This window comes from Corvus cornix, chromosome 4A, assembly GCF_000738735.6.
Source record: "Corvus cornix cornix isolate S_Up_H32 chromosome 4A, ASM73873v5, whole genome shotgun sequence".
In the NCBI taxonomy this organism is placed as follows: domain Eukaryota; kingdom Metazoa; phylum Chordata; class Aves; order Passeriformes; family Corvidae; genus Corvus; species Corvus cornix.
In genome coordinates this window covers 15,990,606-16,008,190 of record NC_047058.1, presented here as the reverse complement: position 1 = coordinate 16,008,190, position 17,585 = coordinate 15,990,606, and the positions used below count along the sequence as shown (strand labels likewise).

The 17,585-nt window shown below is 39.8% G+C and overlaps 1 protein-coding gene across 1 annotated transcript in view; it reads left to right on the top strand.

Moving 5' to 3' along the window:
* The first annotated feature begins 317 nt into the window (after window positions 1-317).
* HTR2C (5-hydroxytryptamine receptor 2C) overlaps window positions 318-17,585 on the top strand; it is a 263,993-nt gene continuing 246,725 nt past the window's right edge. The window contains exons 1-2 of the mRNA XM_019288120.3: window positions 318-388; window positions 758-839. The gene's annotated coding sequence lies outside the window, so the exon portion shown is untranslated. The remainder of the gene's footprint in view (window positions 389-757; window positions 840-17,585) is intronic.

The following is a 17,585-nucleotide window of genomic DNA, read 5'->3' as shown; positions in this document are numbered from 1 at the left end:
AATCTTATGATTAAAAAAATTTTTTTCTTGCCTAACTGGGGTTAATTTGCCCTCCACTCTTTCCCTGCTGTTATTAAATCCTCTTCAGCTGTGAATAACAGAATTTGAGGTTTTTCTTAGTATCCCATATAAATGGTTAAATCTGTTTATTTTATACAGTGTCCTAAATTCTGCAGTATTATTTGCATTTATATCTCACTTGTTTTATGTGTATTTTCCTTCCTCTTTTTCTTTTTTTTTTTGGCTACGTATTTTTCATAAGCACTTTTTTTAATACCTTTTTTGTTTATATTTACAGAGCTTAGCAAATCACAACATGTTTCATGCAATCTGTCTCTGCTTCTGCTGAAGAGTGTTACTGATTTGATAAGAAGCCAGCGCTTTTAAGGTGGGTGATAAAGTTGGGCTCTTAAATCTATATATAAATGGGGTTTATATATACTCTTTGTAGGTTGTCTAGTTTCTAAGATACTTGCACTGTTCTGTTGGTTTAATGGTAGCTCTTGATATACAGAAGTTGAAGTTGTTCCTGTATCTTGTGGGGCTCAGTCTAAAACATCGGAACAAAAATGCCTGCCCTTGGTTTCCACATGGCTGTGCTTGAGAAGACAACATGGGGCATTCTCATAAGCAAGGGACAACTTGCAGCTCAGTCTGTGTGCCAGTGCAATAGCTCTTCTTCATGCACATCACTTGATGAATTAGTGTCCTGCAAGGAAAAGAAGGAAATTAATTATATTCTTCTTTCTATTTCCAGTAACTGATCTGTAAGAGTGAACCAATCCCCCGTGTGCAGGATGGCTCAGTTTCACTGATAAACCTAATGAAAGCTGACAAAGGTATGATTCAGAGTTGTCATTTTTATGCCTCAGAGGATGCTGATGGGAACCCAGTGGTGGAAGTGAGAAGAAGTAAACAGTACATAAGTGACTGTTCTGGTCACTGTGGTGGGCTTCAACAGGAGTTCCCTGCTCTCTGTCTGCGAGGGCGCTGCTCCTCTCTGCACAGACCATCTCCTGTCAGATGCTCGAGCCATGGGAATGTGCTGATCATCTCTTTTCCTCCCTCCCTGCTGTCTGTAGACCCTTCCTGTGTGACACATGCTGCCAGCTATGAAGCAGCTGCCTGGAGTTGGGCCAATTTTTACGTTACTGCAGGCTGTTGCATATTCTAGTGTATCCACTCTGCCTGCAGTGTCATAGAATCATGGAATAGTTTGGGTTGGAAGGCATCTTCAAAGGTCTCTAATGCACCTCAAAGAGATGGCTTCTTGGTTTCATGTAAATTAAATAAAGTGTAAGGATTAAGATTTAAAAAATAAGTGTTTTTTAATAATGTAAGTATGACTACACAAAATTGAACTGAAGGTTGATCTAGCCCAATATCTTGAGTTTTTTCAAAGGCATACCAAAAAAGTTGCTTGGGAAAGAGTCTAAAAAGAGGGAAATGGTGGAGTGGGACTCTCTCAAGAATATCTTCCCTGTCTCTAGAGGTTTATGGCAACTTAATGGGTAGCCTCTTTCTATTTAATTTTTGGGGAATTTGGTGAGGTGCCACACACAGAAATTAGAGGACTGTGCTTAACAGGGAACCTCATCACTGAGATTGATTGTGTGTGCATCAGTCTTCTGGCACTGGTATTTCTTCCTATCAAAGGACGACCCTGTCTGATAAAACAAGGTGGGATTGCTTGATTTACAGAAAATTGATTTCTGTCTCAGAGGACCCTTGACTCTTGTTTTTCAGCGTGTTCAGAACACATACATAGTTACTTTTTTATTGTGTTATATCCCATGCAATTAAAGCAGTGTGGACTTTTCTAAAGGAGGAAAAAGTTGATCAGAAGAGCCTGAGAGTGCTGTTACAAGACAGAAAACGATACTCTGATCATGTTTTGACTTTTTTTTTTTCCACATTTGGGCATTGAATTTAACAACCTCTTGACTTTTTCTTCTTAATCAGGACTACAGATTTTTTTTTTTTGTTCAATTAAAATAGTATCTTGGAGTTACACAGCTTCAGAAAGGTCATATTGTAGAGCCTTATGCAGAGCAACTCTCAGTTGATTCTCCATTCATTAGCTCTGCAGAAGGACTTTTTCCTTTTAAGATAAGAAAGAAGTCAGTGGCACAAAGTTGTTTCCCTTGTCTTCTGATTCCAAGTTTGTTTTGCCCATAGCATGCAGCTTGTAGCATTTTCTACATGCAATCTCTGTGATATATTCTTTTTTGTTTTCTGTTTTCTGCCAGAAAAGCTTTACAAGTAGTCATGATATCTCCATCACGGGGGTTTCTCCTTCAGTCCAAGCTCCTTCAGGAGTTACTTTCCACTTCTGGGTCACCACTGGACAGTGTATTCATGGTTTCAGGAGCAGCAGTCCCACCCCACTTGCCTTCCCATGGCCAGATTTCCTGGAGAGGTTGGGTGGTGCTGGGTAACTTGTGTTCCTGCCTGAGCTACAACCTTGGGGGTATGAGGGAGACTCGAGTTTGTTGCCTCCCAGCCTCAGGAGCTGTTCTTTAACCAGCTGTCTATGGTATTTTAATTTAGGGCTCAGCCCCATTCAATCCCAGATACAAGATCTCTATAGGAAATACTCATCTTTCATTTGCTTTGAATGTGTCAAAATTATGATGGCTAATGTAAATCCAGGGAGTCTTTTAGACTTGGGAAGATGAAAAAGGCACAAATGTTTAGCCTATGGCCTTATCACAAGCAGATTTAAAAAAAAAAATGATTTACTAGGTTTTTTATAGGAATGTGAAACATGGCTTTTGCTTTTAACCTCTATTGGTCAGAATTTTTTCATTATTAGATTAATTCACTTTAGAATTTTATAACATGGCAAAATAATGCATGGCTAGAACATTCAATTTTCAAATTTAACTCTCACAGGGAATTAATGAGTAAAGGCCTCAGCAGAGCTATGAATCTGTTTATTTTTGCAAGGTAATAGGAAGTGCAGTCAATATTTTTGCTTTGCTTGTGCAATTTTGATTAGCAGGTTTCAGATGTGGATTACCTGGACTTGACAATAATAGTTTCTGTCTTTTGCCAAGTTTTTGCCCAGGTTCATTTGGCTCGACTTCTGTCATCCAAAGCAAATGGAAAATTTCAAATACAAAGTAGGTCAGAGATCAAATCGCTGGGAAATGTGTAATTTTACATGAAGGAAAACCTGCTGTGACAAATATCATCAGTAAAATGACATAATATGGATAAAATGGTGTCAATATGTAAAATAACAGTATTTACTAAAATGTAATGGGTTGATATTCTTGGCTTGATTGCAAACATTTTTCATAATACTTCCCTTGATTCATTGCAATAAGGATGCATTTGACTACACTGTACATGTTGTTTATCACATTTATTTACCACTTCTGGCAGCCAGAGATATCAGTGACATTTAACTGACATGGGGAGATCAACGAGAAATATATCCTCTTCCAAGTAAATGTACACTGTATTTAGCATAAGATAAAATCCTCTGAAGTATGAGTCCTTAATTCACTGTGTTTGCCCCAGAGCTTTGGTGCAGTTCCTGGTAAACTCACAGGTATGAAATGATGGACCACAGTAGAGGAGCAGGTTTACTTTGGTTTCCTGATTTGTTATGTTTTCTCACTTTTACTTTTCTCATTCTCTGGTGTGGGATTGAGCAAGTGGCTGTGTGGGGCTGAGCTGCAGGACAGGGTTAAACCATGACACCAGTGCACAGAGATCCAGGAATTCTTGTTTTCCATTGCTCCCAGTACAGGGAGAAACTGGAGCCAGAGAAACACCTGTGAGTCCTTCTTTGCCCTAAAACACAGTGAGGAGAGGGGCATGACCTCGACTTTGGGACAGATCTCTCACCCCCTGTTCTAGCCACAGCCCACAATGCTACAGAACAAATGGCCCTTTAAACATTTTGGTTTCATTGGATTGCCGTTTTCTTCTGAAAACCAGAACATTTCTGGCTCACTGTAGTCCCTACTACAAGCTCAGTTTGCTAACTTTATGCAAAACCAGTAGGAAACTCGATACCTGCTGCAAATTACTTACCCTCGAATGTAATACAGTGTGTAGTGACATGAATTCATCTCTTAATATGCTCTGCGGTGCTGAAAAATGCTTCAGATGCCTGAATATAGCATTGCAGCAAGTTCTGTTGACAAAAACATATTGCTCTTCTCATATTTAATCTAATACTTGCTCTGTGACAGAAGGTTGCTTTTTCAAGCTGTGAATCTTCCTGGACAGGAAGATACAAAAAGAATACTTTTACTGGTCTCCAAGACCTGCCAATAAATCAATAATAATTTGATTTATTTTCCTGATACATTTGATCAATGAAGTGGAAAAATTCACGAAGTTTCTGTTTAGAATAAATCATCTTTTCAAGAGCCTGAAAATTCACTAAGTTTCCGTTAAGAATAAACCATCTTTCCAAAAGCCTGACCTTTCTGATGAGAAGATATTTTATCCTATCAGAATTTTCTGTATAAGTGCAGTCCAAGTGTTCTCAATCAATTGCAGTAGTTTTCTAATTTAATGGACCATTGCTGGGTCAATGTCACATTTGTAACCATTGCCTGAAGATGTTTCTTCCTCTTGTCATCAGAGGAAGAAGTTAACTTCATAATATTTACATGGTTTAATATTTTAATTTTTCTTGTAGTAACCCCAGACATTTTACTCCAGAAAAAAACCTGGGAATGTTATTTTCTCTTCTGACTGTGGAGGTGAGGACTAGACCTGATGAAGTGTTTGAAAATTCTGTGCCAATTGCTACAATATGCCTTGGGGTTTTTTGTTTGTTCCAGCACTCTCTTAGTTTTAATAAATTGGATAAGACTTCTCAGAGCATGACTGGTAGAGTAGCTCCATCTGCAATATATCTTGAAATGCCATTGCCCTGGGAATCCCCTGGATCCTAAACAACTCCCTAGCAAGCCCCCTGTGATGCAGCATTGGCAGCTGCTCTGGTTTTGCTCTCCTGATTATAGGTTTGTTACAGCACAGAGGCTCAGGGATACTCCAGGAACTTTGGATAGATAGCAGTGGGAAAGTTTCTAGCGCAGCCTAGTACAGATCACTCATGGCTTCCTAATACCAATAGATTTGTCCTTGGAAACAGAGGCTTAATATTTATTTTTAACGCATGCTTGCATTACTCTTCCAAATATTGGGGGTTTTCCTATTTATTTATCTTATTTTTATTTAGAAAAAAACCCAAACCCAGAATGTGTTTAACAATCCTTCTTAGTGTTTTGTGCCGTTAATTATTGGAAAAGCAATGGTTTATCATAAGTCTCTGGAATGTTTGACTGTGTTTTGTGTTTTTGCTGAGAAGTGCCCAACAAAGCAGGGCCTTAGATACCCTGTGGGCATTCCTTGTGCCACAAAGCTGTGTGAATATGGTGCTCTGACACAGAGCAAATACTGTGGCTGTCACCAGGCATGTTAGTTCAGGTTAGTGGGACAAAAGGTCTTCTGGCTTGGGCAGGCTCTTGTCCTGCTGGCTCAGAGGATGGATGTGGCCTCAAATAACTCTGTTATTTGTTAACTCTGTATATCTGTCTCTGTTTGCTTTCAATAAATCCTTTTGCAGATTTATTGTGGTCAAAAGATATGAGTGAACTTAAAAGCACATAAAAATCTGCAACGTGTTGGCAGATGGAGTGTGAACTATTTCTACCCCAGGCAGGGAAAAGCCATATTTTGGAGCATTTTAGGGTGTAGAAGGAGATCATGGGTATTCATTGCCACAAAAGCAGATGCTGTTTGGAATTTCAAACCATTTCTGCCCCTCTATTCACCAGCTGTGTAAATGCCATTGTCAGCTGAGGCACCTTAGTGATGTGGATGGACAAATACAACCAGATGAAGAGGAACAAGTATTCATGTAGCTGGAGGAGGTGGAAGGTCCTGACATGTTGGAAGGAGGAGGGACAGTGTGATATAAAGTGGGGTTTGATCAATTCTTGCAGACAGAATCTATTTAAGGCAGAGGAATCATCTGCAGCAAGCTGCCACCCCAGTAATTGGATTCCTAAAAGTCTTCCAGTTAATACAAGATGCCAGAGTGCTTTAAACTGTGGAAGTTGAAAGTCCTCGTTAGTTTATATTTTCTGTTTTCTGTTTCTAAGGGCTGTGGGGTTAAAGTACATTATTTTGACAGAAGGAGAGAGGAAAAAGTAGTGAAATTAATATTCAACACGCATATTCACAGTATCTGAGAGTAGATGATAGATGCTATGTATATGTGTGAAAGCTGGTGTCAAGAACTCATGAATTTAAACTTATGAAGGACAAGGCTTTACTCAAACACATGAGTTTGTTCAGCTTTTTCCTCTGTGCTGAAGTAGTTGGGAGCAGAAAACAATTAGGATTAGTAAGTCTCTCCTCTTTCAAATTAACAGAAAATGGACAAGAGCAGCTTCCAGTGCACACCTCTCAAGTTTGCACTGAAAATTTAAATAGTCCTGAAGCGTTGTTGGGAAAGCACATAAAGGAAAAAGTACTTTATCCAGTTGTTTTGCTATTTGGCTTTACAGCAGAGAGTGCTTGGTTTTGTTAGTAGTATGGATAGATTAGCTATTAATGCTGGAATTTTATATTATTTATTATTCATTTATAATGAATAATAATATGAAAGTGCCAGCAGCTCTCAAAAAGAAGCAAAGGGCATGCTAGGATTTGTGAGGAAAGAGAACAAATCAGAAAGCCCCTGGTCTTAGTGTAGCTGCATCCTGAATACTGTGCCTTGTGCTGATCCCATCTCTGTAAAAATGATGTCAAAAAGAATCTTTCAACAGAAGTTTTTCTCTCAGGAGAAAACTAGATAATGCCTGTCAGGAATGTTACAGGCTTGGGAAATGCCAAGGGAAGCGATATCATAGTTTAATTTTCCCAAGGGTTTTTCTTCTACATAGATCCATAATTTATATTACCTTTGCAGGGACTTCTCTTAGTTCCCTTAGTAACTCTGGGTTTGTTTACCAATTACAGCACACAAGGATAAAGCAGTTCGATTGCATTTTAAGTCTTCCAGGTTGTCTTCCCACAGCAATTTACTCTGCTTCTGTTGTCCAGCCTCAGGATTCCCCTTAAAAATCTATTTCCTCTTTAGACTTTGTAATCCATTAATTCAATTCTGCTCTGCTGCATAAGCAAATCTCACCCAGGACCTTGCCTAGAAAGAACTGACAGGATGTACCAGTGTTAAATTCAATGTCTCATGACCAGCTAATTAAGACTTATTTTGAAATGGATTTATTACTTTTACCAAATGTTAAACTCTAACTGAAACAAGTGCCTCTATGGATAAAACGTTACTCATCAGACATAGCATTTGTTACTTGACATCAAGTTTTGAATTTAATGTGATATGGGACTAATGTTCAGAAAAGTGTTTTTGTTTCATGATTTCCTTTCTTTAGATTGCTGTCCTGCTTGGGAAAAGGATCTATCTTTTTACTACCAAACATGTATTAAGAGCTCTATTGCCTGTTTTATTGTTAGATCAATATAACCCCAAATACAGGTTTAAGGGCTTCTCCTACTATAAAAGAGGAAAATAAGGATATGGAAATATATGCAAGATATGTAAATGCAGAAGAAGTGAAGAATGTTGGAGAGCTGTGATAGCTCTGTGGTAGGCTACAGCATCTCGTAGAGTTGTCACTGCCAGGGAGCCCATCCTTGTTCCTGAGATCATGTTGGCAGCTGCCTTCTGGTCTGTGGCATTGGTACCTTACAATAACCTGAGCCTGTTTGAAAGAAGTTCTGTCTGTAAGAGTTCTGAGAAAAATCTGGGAACTCTTTTGGGCAGCTGATTTCTGAGCTGCAGACTGGGCTTCAAAGAACTGGCCAGCACAACAAAGTCAGCGGGAGAGTTGTAGACCCTAAAATCTCTCAGTCTGGAGGTTGCAAATGTATGATAAGCCATGTTCTGCTTTGTGTATGCTGCAGTAAGGGAGTGCTGTTGCTTCTATAAAATGAAGCTGTGATATGTGTGCAACGGGAGACTTGTCCCCAGCCACTGCAGAATGCAGCTTCTCACCTCTGCCAGGTGTGCAGAGCTCTCTGCTGTCATGGGCTGGCAGGGATGCTTTCATCCCTTCTCTAGGGGCTGTTTTTGTGTCTGTCCCCTTATTTTTGCCTTTGACCCAGTCCTTTTAAACCTACATTGTGCCATGTTTCAGAGTAGATCCATCTCTAAAGCCTTGCTAGTAACCTGGAGTTGAGGAAAGTCCATTTTCAAAGTTGTAGATGTAGGGTTACAGTCATTTATGTTGGAAAAACCCTCCCAGATCATCAAGTCCAACCTGGAACTGCCAAGCCCACCACTAAACCATGTGCCCAAGTGCCACATCTATGTGTCTTTTAAAGCCCTCCATGGATGGTGACTCAACCACTACCCTGGGCAGCCAGTGCCAGTGTTTGACAACTCTTCTGCTGAATATGTGTCTTAGAGCAAACAAATTCCAATTTGTTATTCATTGGCAGCAGTGATAAGAAAGGAAGAAGCAGCAATAAATTGACAAAGCAGTAATAATCCTGGATACCTCCAAAATAAGAAAAATTAGATTTTTTTTTTTGTTTTGTTGTTGTTTTACTTTGTTCCATTCTTGATGTTTTTGTGTTGGGCAGTAAATTGCCACTGCAGATCATGCCTCTGACTGTATTTCAGTTGTAAGAAACCTGGACCTGAAAGAAGTGTGATTATCTGGAGTACTGGAGTGACCTGGCTGCAGAATGTGATAGCACTCTCTGATCTCACTTCTGCAGTCAGAATTACTAGATTTGTGTGATGCCTTCAGCTATTACACGGACATTAAAGCCTTTTTCCATCATTTGATAACTTTCCTGATGGGCAACATAAAAGACAAGCAGAACTAGTTTTGCCCACAGGACTGCTGTAAAATGCTGGAACTTTGCTGTACTTCCACTCTCTGTGCTTGAAAAAACGTGTTTGGAGACCCCTTTGCAAAATAAAGTTACAGGTTGGGCTCTGAACTCTGAACTACTGATAAGTATTCCTGCACTCACTTCCTTCTGTTAAAGACACATGATTCCTCTGTGTGGAAAGATTATAGACATAATGATTTTCTTAACTTCATCAAACTATTCCTTTTAATAGTTTCCAATCTGGAAAGGGCAGTTACTATTTTGGTGAAAGGAATCTAGAGATGACGCTTGGATTGAGTCAGAGAGGAAGGGGGGAAAGGACAGGAAATGAGCTACAGCAAAAGCCAAAAATCCATACAAGATGTTTGTGCTGGGGGTAGGCCTGTCATACACAGATATTGACATCTTTGTAAATCCAAACAAATGTCCCTTGCCTGAGAAAGATTGCCTATTAGTTTCTTCAGTTAACAGTGAGGGAAAGCTGAGAAGTGAGATAAGAGCTTTAAAATGTGAGGCAGTTGAGCCTGAGAACAGCACCTCATCTCAAGGACAAATAAGGAATGTCTTCTGCTGCTCATAGGGGCCCATCCTGATAATGTGCCGGGGCTGAACAACCTTACTGATTAAAGTGCAATTTTGTTGTAGTGAGTGCAAGCAAGAGGTGTCACTCCTGCAATAACAAGGTAAAGAGCACAAACACAGGCCTGTTGAGGAGCACTGTGGACACACAGGGTAAAGAGAGAGGTATTCAAGCAAAGGGGAAAAGTGAAGGAGGAAAACACCAGGGATAGAGAAATGGGCTTAGTAACAGTAACAAGAAATATCTGTCTGTGCTTCCCTTCTGGGGAAGAAAGTGGGGAAAAAACCCATTAACATTAGAAAGCATTTAATGTTAGATTCTGTTAAAAAGGGGATTGATCCACTAATCTTCCCAAATGGACACTGATAGATGAAAGTGTCTCTGGACAAACCTTAGAGGTTTTTGTGCAAAAAGGCAGCTCTGACTTTCCTTGTCAGGACTGTAGCAAATGGATTTCAGTGGTTTGTATTTGAAAGAATTGGGATACATGCTTGATTGGTGGCTTCCTTTAGAGCAGTTTTGGTTCTGCAGCATTTTAGAAAATCCAGAGAACTTTATATTCATTGGATTTGAAAGCAAGTTTCAAATCTGAATTCTCATGAGTTTCTCAAGAAAATGCTTTAAAGTTTTTCTTTTTTAAAAAATTATTATTTTAATTTAAGGTTTGTTCATCTCTAAAGGTCTTTTGCAGAAAAATTCTTTTGCTTACACAAGCTTCCCATGAAACCCTGGCAGACTTACTTCAGCTTGTCTGGTGGGGCTGTGGGTCACTGTTGACACCACTGTGGTCCAGGTCCAAATCCTGGCACATTCAAATGCAGTCAGAGCTCTGGACAAAGCAGAACTGGGAGAGCAAAGTGCTTCATTTACTTGAAAAACCACCTAAGCTTTCCAGAAGATTATTACTCATAATTTTGCTCCTGCAGGAAATAAGGCATCTTTAAGGCTTTATTCTGATTCAGAAATATTTTGAAATATCAGAATTGCTCTCAGAAAAAAAGTTACCAGCTTTGTCTGGAAGCCAGTGATATTTGTCTGTATGCTTTATCTCTCTGCATTTGGCATAGCTTTGAGCTGGATATATTACTTGATTTTTAATCTTACTATTATATAAAATATTACCTTAAAAACTGATAACTTTCCAGTAGTTCTTTCCAATCAGTACTTTGCTTAGACTGGCTTTGTGCTTGTCACGGGGCATCAGCCTTGTACAAGCTTATGTTGCCCTAAAAAGCACCTTCATACTGTTTTGGCCTTGCAGAGAAAGGCTGGTTAGGGTATAGTTTGTGGGAGAATCAGTGGAATAAAGGAATGGGAAATTCCTTTAAGGAATAAGGAAAGGAATAAATAATAGTACATCAATCGGATGTACTATTCTTGAGAAAGGTTATAAGGGGTGATGGAAGCACAAGAAGGGCTCTGTCCTGAGAATGTTCTTTGATTTTCTTTTTAAAAAGAAAAGCTCTAAATGCAAAAAAGGCATTTCCTTGTTCTCATGAACATTTCCTTCCTTGGTAACTGTTTCCAAGCCGAATTGTTGATGAAAACCAAATCAAAAGTCACTCCGGTCTTTGAAATCCCTTGACAGCTTTTCCTCTCCTGTTTTAAAGCCTGTATTGATGGATTGATCAGTCTGGTTAATGCTTTTTTTGTAGTAACTCCAGTGCCAAGAGGTCTCATGCTGGAGTCAGTGGCCTGAACATGCAGGGGCTTCTAGAGCAGGGGCAAACCTCTGTCAGAGACCAGACTGCCAGGAACATCGGGCCATGCCAATTAATTCAAGTGTTTGCCTCTTGCTGCTCCCCTGTGCCAGTGTCAGCAGCTCATGTACAGCAGCACCAGAGGAGGTGTTGCACAAATTCTCCAGTGCAGGGAGATTGTAGGGGTTTTATTTTTGCCTTGACTGCTTCAGCTCCATCTGTGTTTCCTAGAGGAAATCTGCAGCTGTATGGATGTTTGCAGGAATTCCTTGGCAGCATGCAGTCAAACACCAGCCAGGGAAGCACACTTTGGATGGAGGAATGATCCCATCTCTCTGAAATTACTTGTTTCCTTAATCTCATGGTACTGGATCCAAAAGGACACTCAGAAGGAGAAAAAAATTGGTGGCTAGCAATGTTTCTGCTTTGGTTTAAGTGAAGAGGTTACTAAAAAGAAAATTGTTTGGTTCTGGTGCTTTTTTGCATTGAAGTATTTAAGTACATCTTTTATTTTTCCCATTTCCAGGTGCATGGCAAGCATTTTGAATTTAGTGCAAAAATGTATCTTTTTTTCTGACATGCAGATGTGCACGTGAAAGTGAGGGTTTTGATATTCTAGAAGTTAAGGTGAGAGCATGTTAAATAAAGAGAAATTGTATTTGACTGTGGATGAGTGAATTTGCCTCAAAGCTATTGTACTGTATTGTTTTTAAAACAAATTTCCCTTTTCTGAAAGCTAGATTTTAAAAAGAACCTTTACCATCTTCTTAGTCCATGTTTGCAGCCAACTCAAAATTATTCCCAAAACAGACACTTGTAAAACAGCCCAGGGACCTTACAAAAGGGAGTAAAGAACTTGTTTCTGTCCAAATTCGGGTAATACTTGAATTTACTGTTATTAAGGTGCCAGAGTTATGTGGTAGCAGAAATCTCTGACAGCACCATGGCACAGCAGAAGTCATGACCACCTGCTTCAAAGGTGACTGTACTTTTAACCTCTGACCAAGGATTTCTGGTGGACAGCGTGACCCAAACTCTTGCATGTCAGGAAGTCTCCCATGTGAAATGTTTTTTAGGAGAAATAAAGTTTGCAATGATGTAAAGCTATAAATTAAAAAGCAGAATTTGATTAAAAGTGAATGAGGCAAACAAGTCTCAGTCTCTGTGTGCCCAGGGTCTCCTGAAAGCCAGGTTATGGGAATTTTATTGCACACGGAGGGGAAGCTGCTGGTGTTTGAGTTGTGCCATGGCCTCAGTTTTCGAGAAATGTGAGAGCAGGACTCGAGACAAGCACTGCTCCACAAAAAACTACCTGTTGCTACTCCTGAGTGCAAATTCCAGGCACTCACAATTCAAAATGCACATAAAACCCTGCAGCATAGCTGGTACCCTCTTTGCAGCCCAAAAGTGTTGTCAGACTCACTGGGAAGTGAGTTGTTTGATGTGATGTTCTACTATCCCTGATAAAATCAAACATGAAATTCTGTATTTACTGACTGTCCAGCTTCCCTGAGCTTAAACACTCAGCAGAGAAATGAGGTTTAAGTATTTGTCTCTAGTTGTATTTGTGTTCTGTATAATTGTGGAGATTAATTGACAGTCTTCTATCCCTTTGGGGACATTTCACCTGCTGCCTTTGGGCAGCAGGGATGGGTGATGGGCATTTTGAGTCCCCCCACAATTGTTTCCTATGGTAAAGAGTGTGTGTGATGTCTGTTTCCCATCTCTGAAAAGCCACAAGTCTTTGAAGTTGTAGAGAACAAAGCATTCTGGGATGTCAGCAGAGAATTCAGGACACGGGGACATGGGGGAAATCTTTAACCAGACTGGAGTTTTGCTGAGAACTCCCCAGTGCTCCAAACTGAGGCTTAAACTGACACCAACATTTTATTGTGGTATGCCATTTGTTTTTCTTGGTGGAAAATACATAAAACTGAGGAGGCAAAGCATGGAGAAACAAGTATGATACTAAATATATTAATGCCTACTATAGAAGCAGCTTTCCTTCCTCGGGATTAATTTTACTGAGAAATGAATGTGAAACACTTGTGAAATGAGTCATTCAATTTGTCAGTCCTAAATTAGTTGGCTTAACTTAAGAAAGTACATTTTCTGTTTACTAATGTAACTATAGCTATGAAGAATGTGGCTAAAGAAGCCTCTGTGATGTTACTGGTGGCTAATTTGGAAAACATTTCTACATGTGACTTCCATACACATCTCTGCTGGGAGGGGAAATGAAAACCTGATTGTGCAAGCCCTTCCTTGTCTTGGCACACTTGAATGGACTGAGGAATATACTCAACTTTGAGAGGAAAAATTTCCCAGCTGTGCTGAGTAACCCTAATGTGCTTCCAGTAGTCTTCCAAAGTGTTACTCACTGGGCTTATTTAGAGGTACATCACTCATTCTTGCTTCCCAGGCAGAAGTGGCTGCTTGCACAGAAGTCAAACATAATTGTTCATATATGGTTTTATCTCTTCTGAGGTAATAATCAGTGTTGAAGAAGCCCTGGCAATAAATGCTGACCATTGCTGCAGAAGGCCAAGGTCTTCTTGCTCCTTGCACTTTGGAACTGGAGAACTTGATAAAGAGGAAAGGATGAAAGAGGGCAATAATGCTGCTGTAGTTTTCTCTTTTTCCTGCTCTGGAAGAAAGGGCATCCAAGGTGCTTTCCTTATGGCTTTGGAGTCACAGAAGAAAGGCAGTTTGAGCTGATAATTGATTTTTCTAGTGAACAGAAGGCCAAATAGTGACTCATGGGCTAAATCCTGTTTGCAAAGCAATCTTCTGACCTGAGAAAATGACAAATGACTGGTGGCTGTGTGACTTATAAGCTCCTCAGCACAGAGAAGTAGCATTGCTGCCAGTCCAGAGTGGTTCACAGAGCTTCTACTCCTGAAATAAGAAAGGTCCAGTCTTGTTTAAGCAATGAATCCCACTTTCTAGGATGATTGACAGCTACCATGGCATGGAAATAAACTGCCCTGGCATCACTGCAGGTTTTAGTGCAGGTCACAGGTCCTGTAAGAACCTTGTCAATCATTGCACTCAATGGTGCAGTAACGAACAAAATCAAAACAAAAAATTCTATCAAAGTATTAGTATTTAAAATGATTGCTCCTAAAAATCACTTATGTGTAGAAGCAGAAGCAACAAAGCTGCTTTGAAATGGTTAAAATAAAACCAAAACCAACGTGCAGTAACTGCAGTGATGGACAGAGCAGGAAGCTGAAGGGTAGAAGAGGCTGCAGGCATTGCAGGTGCACCCAAAGCTAAGGAGCACAACGCCGAGGGGAGGGGAATGTGCAGCAGCAGACCCAGTACCAAAAGCTGCTTCAAGTAAGTTGTCTGCATGTGCCTGATTTTACAAGCTCAAGCTGTAAGTGACAAAACCAAAATAAGCTCTGTTTGTTATGAATCATTATTGACTACATGATTTATAGTGTAAGTAGCTTGTGCAAGTGACTGCAGGTGCAGGTGGTTTTTATATTGCCTTTCTCACTGATTGGAATAAGGTCACTTTGTCTATGTGTGACATTGGTTTGGATTAATTACAAATTTTCCATACAGTATATCATGCTTGAAATGCAGTGTGGTAAGACTTTTGGAGGTGGAATGATTAACACCAAAGAATAGCAAAGTTAAAGGCAACTTTTTCATTTCCATCAACAAAATCACACCCTTCCTTGTTCTTCTGCTTGGCTAGTGCATGTGGGTGGCCTGGAATTTGAGAAAACAATTTTGGAAATGAAAAAATGTCAAGTATTGATTCTAAACCTGGGTGTTGCTGCTGTGTATTGCTGTGGTTGTTGGGCAGGTGAGAGTGGTATTGGGGAATGCAACATGAAATGAGAGGGGCCAGGGAACTGGTGCACCAGGTTGTCCATTCCTTCACACATCTGAGTAGCTCCTCTTTTCTTCAGGCCATCTCATCTCCCTACTACAGCAGTATTTCAGGAGCTTCAGGACTTGTGTCCTTTTAATTTTTTTTTCTAGCAAGAAAAAAGGAACAGGTCCTTATTTTTATTCCTGACAACAACAACAAAAAAATTGGAAGTTTTGAGATGACTGGAAAAATAAAACAGTGCACTATCATAAAGCACTTTTTTGCAATGCTTCTCTCAAGTATCGTAGAATCACAGTATTTCATTATGTCATTTCCAAAATAAAACTGTTACTTCTTCAGGTTGGGTTCAGTGTTTGTTGTATAACAGTTGTTTAGCATCAATGCACCCAAAAATCCATGTAAGCTGTTCAAGGTATCAGAACTTCTAGAAAGGAAAACTATTACTAATTGTGGACTTTTCCCAACCTACATAAATTCTATTTTTGAATATATTCAACATAATTGCTCATTATGTAAGTATGTTAAAATGTACAACACCCTTACCATGTCTTCCTTCATTGAGTGTCATGCTGTGAATTACAAATCTGTTAATGTAGAAGTGTAACTTGCACATTCCAAATGCAAAGATCTATTTTCTGTTCCAAGTCTGTTATGAGACCATCTGTGATTGCCAGTTTGTAAGAAGTGGATAGGAGCAATACGAGCTTGCATGCAGGTTGTACATAAACTCTGCACTCTTTCTAACTACTGTAGCATGCAGTTTGTCAGCTTTAGAGAACATCGACCAACTTTTTGTCTTAAGTTATGAAAATCTATGCAGTATTTATGTTCCAAAGCTTTTTCATAATTGCTTTCTGACTAAGAAACCATTAAGAGCCCAAATTATAAAAATCATAATTAACTGGGTATGTGGTATTGCTGTCTAGCAGTGATCTCTTTATGCAAGAGATGTGGTCTGCTTTACAAATGAGGATTTAGTCATCATCTATACCAGGTTAATACAGGGGAGAGGCTCCATCACTGCAGGTTAATCAGGTGTGATGGGGGCTTTTTGGCACTGGGGCTGTCTCAGCAGGCAGTGCAGTGCTGTGCTGCTGTGTGGACTCAGCCAGCACAGACCCAGCTGTGAAGCAGAGGAGTCCTGGGCTGATGGAGAGCTCTGTGTTCAGTCCCCTTTTCTGGGTGTGCAAGAGGTTTGTTGGCTGTACTGGGACTGCTGCTTTGTGTAACCTACTTGTGGTGGAAGTGTTGTCAGCCAGGCACTGACATCAAACTGCTGAGCCATCAGAACTTGCAGAGAAACTGGCATTTCTCCTCCTTTGCAGGACAGAATTATTCTTTTCAGGGTGGCGATTGTGCAGTGGTTCTCTGAGCCAATCCACGGGTACAAATGTGTTGCTTCTGTCAGCTGGTACTTATTTTATGGGTTTTTTTCTCCCCTTTCACCAAATGACAAAGCTGCAATGATGCTATGGATTGGCTTGGACTTATGAAAGTCACAGTACATGGCATGTTTTAAAGCAAAGGGTGTAGGCTGGCTCACTGCTGTTGCCTACAGTCCAGCATGTGTGTTTCAAGGGAAGACCAAGGAATTAACATCTCCAGTGCAGCTACATGGAAATATTTGAGTTAAAGTATGTTTTTGCAGAAGGATAAAGTCAGGTGATTACAGAACACTTGCCTGACCTGCCAGCTGGTAGAAGCACTGTGTTTCTCTCCAGCATCTCCATTCAGCTGCAAGAGGTCTCTTGTTGCCTATCAGAGTTCTAATTTTGCTGGGGAAAAAAATGAAAAATGTGCGTCAATGGTGCCATAGTCTAAACTATTATGAACTGCAGGGTTTTTTTAGCATTTCATAGTCAGTGTGGGTTACCACAGATAATAATAGTATCCTCTGCACTGTGCAAGATTGTTCTCAAATTTTAATGGCTGTTTTGATCTTATTGGGAGTTAGCAAAGAAGCTCAGTGTGGGCTAAGTGAGGTAAAGATGAATTTAGGATGCATTTTTTTTGAACATTTAATCAAACTTCCACTCAACTTTTTTAAGGATTAAGAAATCTGACCTACCACCCCCTAACTCATCTGTCCATCCAGCAGTAGCTCTTCTCATCTGTGGGTGCAGTATTTTCTCTGCCCACACCTCAGAAATCCACAAATGTTTGAAACATTGATACATTTCCCTTGATGTATTTCTTTCTTTCTTTCTTTCTTTCTTTTTTTTTTTAAATAATCAAATTAACTCCTGAGCTCTTCATTATATCCTGACAGTGGACCCATCTTCAGAAGCAACTATAAATTATGCATCTATTTTAACCTTGTTTCCCGAGGCAATTAAATTTTTTTGGAGACATTGTCAGTCTGTCCCTCTGTATTCACCCAACAACTTTTTAACCTGTTGTCAGATTACTGTAAAACCTGACAGAGAGATGGATATTCAATTTACAAAATCTGGAGTAATTCCATGAAAGCAGATGGCTAATTAAAGGAAAGCAACCCAATTAGTGTCCGTAAGGAAAATGTTTCATCGTGTGCTTAGCACTTGAGTTCATGGAATTT